Raw genomic sequence first — 9610 nt, 5'->3', positions numbered from 1 at the left:
GCTGTAGTATATGAGGAGATAGCATCTCTATGAGGGACATCTCCAGGTGACGTAATGCACTGTGTCACCATTCCCCAAGCTACTGGGATGCATTCATACAATACCAGTGTGCTGTTTTGTTAGTGTAACACATTCTTTGCAGTGGTGGATTTGCATGGACTGAGTATCTGGCTCGGGAATGCTGCTGATTATTGCACCTGTACCTGCAGGCAGTGAGATCGCCGGCAGCGCCCCCTGGTGGCGAGCTGCAACACTGGCACCGATCTCCGGGCTGTATCTGGGAATCCAGGCTGCAGAGAAGAGGGGAGACGTCGGCTTTGGACGCAGAGACTCCGCCGCAGATTGGGTTCCGGAATATAGGACAATATTATATGCTGCAGCAGGTGCTTTGTACAGAAGGGGAGCAGGCAGGGTGGTGACAGCGGGACATTGTGGAGAGTGTAAGGCTGCAGGACAGGGCATTAGAGGCAGGGTTAAGAGAGTAGCCACATATAACTGCAGGAGTGTATGCTGGGGGTGATGCTGGAAGGATGATGGGTCTGCTGATATAGGTGACAGCACATTATATGCTAGTGAGAGGTCCTATGGTAACTCTTCTTTAGGGATGTGTGTATGATACTGTTACCTGTGCACTGATACATTGCTGTGTCCAATACTGTTACCTGTGCACTGATACACTGTATAGTGGCATTGCTGTGTCCAATACTGTTACCTGTGCACTGATACACTGTATAGTGGCATTGCTGTGTCCAATACTGTTATCTGTGCACTGATACACTGTATAGTGGCATTGCTGTGTCCAATACTGTTACCTGTGCACTGATACACTGTATTGTGGCATTGCTGTGTATAATACTGTCACCTGTGCATTGATACACTGTATAGGATCATTACGGTGTATAATACAGTCACCTGTGCACTGATACACTGTATAGGACCATTACTGTGTATAATACTGTCACCTGTGCACTGATACACTGTATAGTGGCATTGCTGTGTACAATACTGTTACCTGTGCACTGATACACTGTATAGTGGCATTGCTGTGTCCAATACTGTTACCTGTGCACTGATACACTGTAAAGTGGCATTGTGTCACCTGTGCACTGATACACTGTATCGGTCCATTAGTGTGTATCTGTGTGTACTTTACACAAGTCTCTGTTTGCAGAGAGCAGCTGGTTTGGCTGCAGTTTCACTAGTGTTAAATGTAGCTATCGCTATCCCAGCAGCACTAATCTCTGTCCTATAGAAGAGTAGTACACATTGGGGCATAATCTATAGGAGAGCAGGTCATATAGGGGCATAATCTATAGGAGAGCCCAGGAGTGCAGGACATATAGGGGCATAATCTATAGGAGAGCCCAGGAGTGCAGGTCATATAGGGGCGTAATCTATAGTAGAGCCCAGGAATGCAGGTCATATAGGGGCATAATCTATAGGAGAGCCCAGGAGTGCAGTACATATAGGGGAAATATCTGTAGGAGAGTCCAGGAGTGCAGGCAAAATAGGGGCATATTCTATAAGAGAACCTGGGAGTGCAGGATATATAGGGGCATAATCTATAGGAGAGCCCAGGGGCGCAGTACATATAGGAGTATTATCTATAGGAGAGCCCAGGAGTGCAGTACATATAGGAGCATAATCTATAGGAAAGCCCAGTAGTGCAGGACATTTAGGGGCATAATCTATAGGAGAGCCCAAGAGTGCAGTACATATAGGGGCAATATCTGTAGGAGAGCCCAGGAGTGCAGTACATATAGGGGCAATATCTGTAGAAGAGTCCAGGAGTGCAGTACATATAGGGGCAATATCTGTAGGAGAGCCCAGAAGTGCAGGAAATACAGGGACATAATCTAAAGGAGAGCCCAGGAGTGCAATACATATAGGGGCAATATCTGTAGAAGAGTCCAGGAGTGCAGTACATATAGGGGAAATATCTGTAGAAGAGTCCAGGAGTGCAGTACATATAGGGACATAATCTATAGGAGAGCCCAGGAGTGCAGGACATATAGGGGCATAATGTATAGGAGAGCCTAGGAGTGCAGGAAATAAGGAGACATAAACTATAGGAGAGCCAAGGAGTGTACGAAATATAGGGACAAAATATAGCGACAGTATAGGACAGTGCAGGACATATAGGGACATATAGGACAGTGCAGGGCATATAGGGACATATAGGACAGTGCAGGACATATAGGTACAATATCTATTGGGGATCATAGCACATACAGTATAGATATTTAATATATAGGAGAGCCCAGGGCATATAGGTACAGCATAGTGTATGGTGGGTCTCAGTGGTAGAACAGCTGACGTTTAGCACTGGGCGCTGAGTAGGAGACTCTGGGGGTCTCAGTGACATTCCAAGATCTAAGGACTCTGGACCCCAAGACGTTTCCCACGGAGCATCCTGTAATCCCAGCCCCAGATCCCGTCCGGCTCCCTCCAGGTGAGTGTAATATTCAGTAGTGTCATTATTGTGTAATCATTACATAAGGTTTACATCAGTGGTACAGAAACATGTATCTGCTACACAGATATAGTATGATGCTATGTATAGTGGTACTGTATAATGCTAAGTATCAGTGGTACCGTATCATGTGTCTACTACACAGATATAGTATGATGCTATGTATTGTGGTACTGTATAATGCTAAGTATCAGTGATACTGTATAATGCTAAGTATCAGTGGTACTGTATAATGCTATGTATCAGTGGTACTGTATAATGCTATGTATCAGTGGTACTGTATAATGCTATGTATCAGTGGTACATTATAATGCTATGTATAGTGGTACTGTATAATGCTAAGTATCAGTGGTACCATATCATGTGTCTACTACACAGATATAGTATGATGCTATGTATAGTGGTACTGTATAATGCTATGTATCAGTGGTACTGTATAATGCTAAGTATTAGTGGTACTGTATAATGCTATGTATCAGTGGTACATTATAATGCTATGTATAGTGGTACTGTATAATGCTATTTATCAGTGGTACTGTATAATGCTAAGTATCAGTGGTACTGTATAATCCTATATATCAATCATACAGTATAATGCTATATATCAGTGGTACTGTATAATGCTATATATCAGTGGTACTGTATAATGCTTAGTATCAGTGGTACTGTATAATGCTATATATCAGTGGTACTGTATAATCCTATATTTCAGTGATATTGTATAATCCTATATATATTAGTGGTACTGTATAATCATATATATCAGTGATACTGTATAATGCTATGCATCAGATACGTGGTACTGTATAATCCTATATACCTGTATCAGAGATTCTGTATAATGCTATGCTATGGATCCATGGTACTGTATAATCCTATATATCAGTGATACTGTATAATCCTATATATCAGTGATACTGTATAATCCAATATATCAGTGCTACTGTATAATGATATGGATCAGTGGTACTGTATAAACCTATATATCAGTGATACTGTATAATCCTATATATCAGTGATACTGTATAATCCTATATATCAGTGATACTGTATAATGCTATGGATCAGTGGTACTGTATAATCCTATATATCAGTGATACTGTATAATCCAATATATCAGTGCTACTGTATAATGATATGGATCAGTGGTACTGTATAAACCTATATATCAGTGACACTGTATAATCCTATATATCAGTGATACTGTATAATCCTATATATCAGTGATACTGTATAATGCTATGGATCAGTGGTACTGTATAATCCTATATATCAGTGATACTGTATAATGCTATGAATCAGTGGTACTGTATACTCCTATATATCAGTGATACTGTATAATCCTATATATCAGTGGTACTGTATAATGCTATATATATCAGTGGTATTGTATAATGCTATATATATCAGTGGTATTGTATAATCCTATATATCAATGGTATTGTATAATCCCATATATCAGTTGTACTGTATAATCATATATATCAGTGGTAGTGTATAATACTATATATAAGTGGTACTTTTTAATTCTATGTATCAGTGACACTGTATAATCCTATATATCAGTGGTACTGTATAATCCTATATATCAGTGATACTGTATAATCCTATATATCAGTGATACAGTATAATCCTATATATCAGTGATACAGTATAATCCTATATATTAGTGGTACTGTATAATCCTATATATCAGTGATACTGTATAGTCCCATATATCAGTGATACAGTATAATCCTATATATTAGTGGTACTGTATAATCCCATATATCAGTGATACAGTATAATCCTATATATCAGTAATACTGTATAATCCTATATATCAGTGATACTGTATAGTCCCATATATCAGTGATACTGTATAGTCCCATATATCAGTGATACAGTATAATCCCATATATATTAGTGGTACTGTATAGTCCCATATATATATTAGTGGTACTGTATAGTCCCATATATCAGTGATACAGTATAATCCTATATATATTAGTGGTACTGTATAATCCTATATATATTAGTGGTACTGTATAATCATATAGAACAGTGATACAGTATCAGTCCATTGATCAATAATACGGTATATTCCTATATATCAGTTATACGGTATCAGTTTATATATCAGTGATTTAGTACCAATGTACTGTATATATCAGTGAGAAAAAGTGTGTTTTTTTAGTAACGGAAATGTGCGATTTTTTAGACATGTGCAATTTTTTTAGATATAAAAGTGTGCGGTATTTAGTTTAAAAAAAAATAGCACGGGGCCCCCAATTCTAAGCATAACCAGCCCCGGGCTCATTGAGCCGGACCTGGTTCCACAAATACGGGGCACAAAAAGCGTAGGGGTGCCCGCTATTTTGGAACCAGCACCGGGCTCCAACAGCCCATGGTGTCATGCCACAGCCATGGGAAACTTTTTAGGTAAGTCCCCCGGCCGTACCATGCTCACCGTGGCCGGTCAGCCCTGGACTCAATAAAGGGGTCCCCACCCAGGCTTCACCCGTCCACAGCTGAAGCCCGGGGCTGTCCTCGGTGTCCCTAGGTGGTGGGCGCCGGGCTAAATTACATTTTTAAACAAATAGCTTTTTAGTCGAACTACAAGTCCCAGCAGGCCTCCACTGCATACTGGGACTTGGCGAACCACAAATCCAAGCATCTGTGGTATTAATGGGCCCCTTGGACTTTTATTTCATCTGTAAAAGAATGTTCAAATGAAAAACACAGACACAGAGAAAAGTATAACTTTAATACACTAATTTTACACCAGCACTCAGGGCTGAGTGGCTTCCCCTTATTGGCTGAAGGCATCTCCATGGAGATGCATACAGCCAATCAGGGCTGAGTGTGTCTATAGCATGATGACAGAGGGGTTCCCCCCCCCCCCTGTCATTAGTGCAGAGGAAGACAACTCACCCCGCAATCAGTGGGAAGGGAGCTGGCTCACCCCACAGTCAGTATGAGGAAGCCAGCTCACCCCCATCCTAACTAAAAAGTGTCCCCCAGCTGTGGCATGACACCACTGGCTGTTGGAGCCTGGTGCTAGTTTCAAAATACGGGGGACCCCAGTATTTTTGTACCTTGTATTTTTTTAACCAGGACCGGTCTGAGAGTCCGGGCTGGTTTCAGAAATACGGGGGACCCCTACGCTTATTGTCCCCCATATTTTTGTAACCAGGCTGTCCTATGGGGACCTCCGCTTCCAGGTTCACTGCAGGCTGCTTCTCCCTTCTGCCACTGGGACCCGCATTTCTTCTGGTCCAGTGGCAGGGACCCTGCTTGTGTCCTCTTCTGCTCCCTTTCATCAGGCCGGCCTGACTCCTGTCATACATTCAGGGGCTGGCGCAGCAGAGAGCAGACACATGTGTGGGGAGGGAGAGACACTCTCTGAATCCCTCTGCCAGCCTGCGCACACATACTGGCTCTGTGCCAGTTAAGTTAAAGATTGAAGCGGGGGTGAGGCTGTGAGCAGTGTGTGCGGGGAGGGGGGGCAGCTGGGAGTCCCCCAGCATGAGAAATAGACGCGGTGCACATGCGCACAGCATCTATTCAGCATTGCAGAGGGCGAAAAGGGGGCATGACCCGGCAGGGCATAATTTGCATATGGTCCACCTTCATTTGCATAGGCCACACCACTTTTTCGCAGCGAGGGTCCCGCTTCATACACTGAAGAAGTTGGGAGGTATGTGGCTGTGCCGGTGCCTCCCCATCACTGTATAATGTGTGTGGGCTGTGGGGATGTGTGCACATGATGGGGAACTTGTTCGGTTCCCTGCAGCAGCTGAGCTATAGTGAGTGTGAGGACTGGAGTCTGTGACTGTGTGTATAACTCCGCCCAGCGTTATACACACAGTCACATTGCCCATGACTCCGCCCAGCGTTATACACACAGTCACAGACTGACAGTTCTGTCTAAATACAGTGGCATAAATTGTCCCAGTTGACCGGAGGCAAGATGAATATTGGTGCCCCCCCCCCCCCACACGCACACACACAACAATAATCAAAATATATATATAGTCTGTTATGAGATATACATTATATACTGTATATACATAGAGAGAGAGAACACATATATATTTCAGAACTCAGCCACAGAAGCGATTTTGATGGCTTTGAATTAATGGATTTAAACTGGCAGAGGTGAAGAGGTGCCCCCATGGAAGCAGGAGCCCGGCGTGACTTTTGGAAAATGGCTGCCCCCATACGAAAAACAGTTTTTTTAAACAGGTTCTCCTATGGGGCAGCCATTTTCTGAAAGACACTTTTTTCATAAGTGCTTCCGACCATACAGAACTGCAGTGCCGGGATCCACAACGGAGGTACCGGCTGCACGGGGGTAGGTCGACACGGGGGGGGGGGGGCGTTGACACGCGCGGGGGGGTGTCGACACGCGCGCAGGGGGGTGCGGGGCGGCTCCAGTGCTGTGAATATTTAATGAGCGCTCATTAAATATTTACTGTGCTGAATTTAGGACCCAGCTCATTGGCTGGGTCCTAAATACCGTTTCAGAACCCAATTTTGAGCCTAAAATACCGGTTCTGAAACGGGTAGGACCCTGCATTTTAACCGGTTAGAAAAAACGGTATTTTCTAACCGGTTAAGTGGTCCTGCACCTTTCAGACCGCACAGATTACCGTTTTAAAACGGTAAAAAAACGGCAATATACTGTTTACAAAGTGCGGTCTGAAAGGGGCATAAGTGTTGGAGCAGGTTACACTTTCTCTCCGTACTCCTTCCTTCAGGTGACGACACTAGGCCACGCCCCAATGTGTTTCATAATCGACTTTGTCAGAGGGCAGCCCTGGAGATGAGTGATGTGTCAGTGAGGACAGGGCTGCATGTGACAGGAGCAGTGACATGATGTAAGGAGGCAGCAGGAAGCCACAGACTGAGAGTTATATAGTGGGAGGAGCAGGGTCCCCAGCAGCACAGAGTATATCAGGAGATGAGTGAGGTGTCAGTGAGGACAGGGCTGCATGTGACAGGAGCAGTGACATGATGTGAGGAGGGGAATGGAGGCAGCAGGAAGCCACAGACTGAGAGTTATATAGTGGGAGGAGCAGGGTCCCCAGCAGCACAGAGTATATCAGGAGATGAGTGAGGTGTCAGTGAGGACAGGGCTGCATGTGACAGGAGCAGTGACATGATGTGAGGAGGGGAATGGAGGCAGCAGGAAGCCACAGACTGAGAGTTATATAGTAGGAGGAGCAGGGTCAGGGCCGTTTTTAGAGGCGGACAAGCCGTGCAGCAGCCCGGGGCGCCGCACGGCTTGTCAGCCTCTGTTAAACAGCCAGGGCGCCTGGCAGCTCCCCCCAGCGCCGCCTTTGACCCCTCTCCCCGTCCGCGTCGCCACAGCTGTTTCATTTTCCAGGGGAGGGGAGGGGAGCGCATCGCGTCTCTCCTTCCCCTCGCTCACTTGGCTGTCACTCAGCCAATCAGAGCTCGCGGGCGGCAGCCAATCAGGAGCCAGCCCGCGAGCTATGAAAGTATGAATGGCTGACGGCTCAGGCTGTGAAGGCGAGGCGCGTGATGTGCGTTCCGCTCCCCTCCCCTCCGAGTCCCCACTCCCCAGGAAATCATCAGCAGCAGCAACGCAGCAGCAGCGCAGCAGCAGCGCAGCAGCGGCTGAGGCACAGACAGTGAGTTGTCCGGGCATATGTGTGGCACTGTAGGGGCGTATCTGTGGCACTGTGGGGGCATATATGTGTTGCACTGTGGGGGCATATCTGCCACTGTGGGGGCATATATGTATGGCACTGTGGGGGCATATGTGTGGCACTGTGGGGGCATATATGTGTTGCACTGTGGGGGCATATCTGCCACTGTGGGGGCATATATGTATGGCACTGTGGGGGCATATGTTTGGCACTGTGGGGGCATATATGTGTGGCACTGTGGGGGCATATCTGCCACTGTGGGGGCATATATGTATGGCACTGGGGGCATATCTGTGGCACTGGGGGCATATTTGGCACTGTGGGTGCATATATGTATGGCACTGTGGGGGCATATCTGTGGCACTGTGGGGGCAAATTTGGCACTGTGGGTGCATAGCTGTCACTGTGGGCATACGTGTGGCACTGTGAGGGCAAATCTGCCACTGTGGGGGCATATCTGTGGCACTGGGGGAATATTTGTCACTGTGGGGGCATATATGTGTGGTACTGCGGGGGCATATCTGTGGCACTGTGGGGGCCTATTTGGCACTGTGGGGGCATATGTGTGGCACTGTGGGTGCATAGCTGTCACTGGGGGCATATGTGTGGCAATGTGGGTGCGTATCTGCCACTGTGGGGGCATATATATATGGCACTGTGGGGGCATATTAGTAAACGGCGGCAGCGGTGCGTGGGGCAGAATGTGTGGTACTTGTGTATTATCTGGGCGCCCAATTTTTTTCATTGCATGCCACTACTTAAGGCATGTGATGCGATGCGATTTTTCATTGTAAAGACCCGATTTTTCATTGTATAGTCACCCATGGGTGATTTCATACCCCCACTATCCAACTACGCATGGAGTTGATTTTATATACTGTAGTGTGGCGAGCGGACGCGGATTACTTTACATGTATTCTACATCCCCTCGCGGGGCTCGCTGCACTCGCCACGCTTCCGGCTCGGTGGCTCGCTGCGCTCGCCACACTATATAAGAGCAACTCCATGCATAGTTGGATAGTGGGGGTATGAAATCACCCATGGGTGACTATTCAATTAAAAATTGGGTCTTTACAATGAAAAATCACATCGCATGAATTGTATGCCACTATATTGCATGCGATGCGATGCAATACAATGAAAAAAATCGGGCGCCCAGATATTACACAAGTACCGAATGTGTAATATGCGTTACGGTGTGGGGAGTATTGCGTAATTGCCATCACAGTGTGGAGTGTAACGGGCATCACAGTGTGGGGTCTAATGGGCATCATGATGTGCGACATAATGTGTAATTATCGTCATGGTGTGCGACATAAGGTGTAATTGTCATCACAGTGTGCTGCGTAATGTGTTATTGGAATCACAGATAAATAGTGTATAATGATTTAAGTAGGCTGTCATTGGCCTTGATCTGTGAGGTGTACTAGGTCACTGTTTGGCTTTCAGCTGGCCAACTTAAGTGCGGGAGGACAATGAC

At 45.8% G+C, this 9610-nt stretch overlaps 1 protein-coding gene across 1 annotated transcript in view; it reads left to right on the top strand.

Annotated features, from left to right (window-relative positions):
- The first annotated feature begins 259 nt into the window (after positions 1-259).
- Positions 260-9610, top strand: part of CASR (calcium sensing receptor) — a 100696-nt gene continuing 91345 nt past the window's right edge. Inside the window, exon 1 of the mRNA XM_083171509.1 lies at positions 260-2452. The gene's annotated coding sequence lies outside the window, so the exon portion shown is untranslated. The remainder of the gene's footprint in view (positions 2453-9610) is intronic.

Source organism: Crinia signifera, chromosome 2, assembly GCF_055691185.1.
Source record: "Crinia signifera chromosome 2, ASM5569118v1, whole genome shotgun sequence".
Lineage (NCBI taxonomy): Eukaryota > Metazoa > Chordata > Amphibia > Anura > Myobatrachidae > Crinia > Crinia signifera.
Note: the sequence above shows the minus strand (reverse complement) of the source record. Positions and strands in the feature narration are given on the sequence as shown.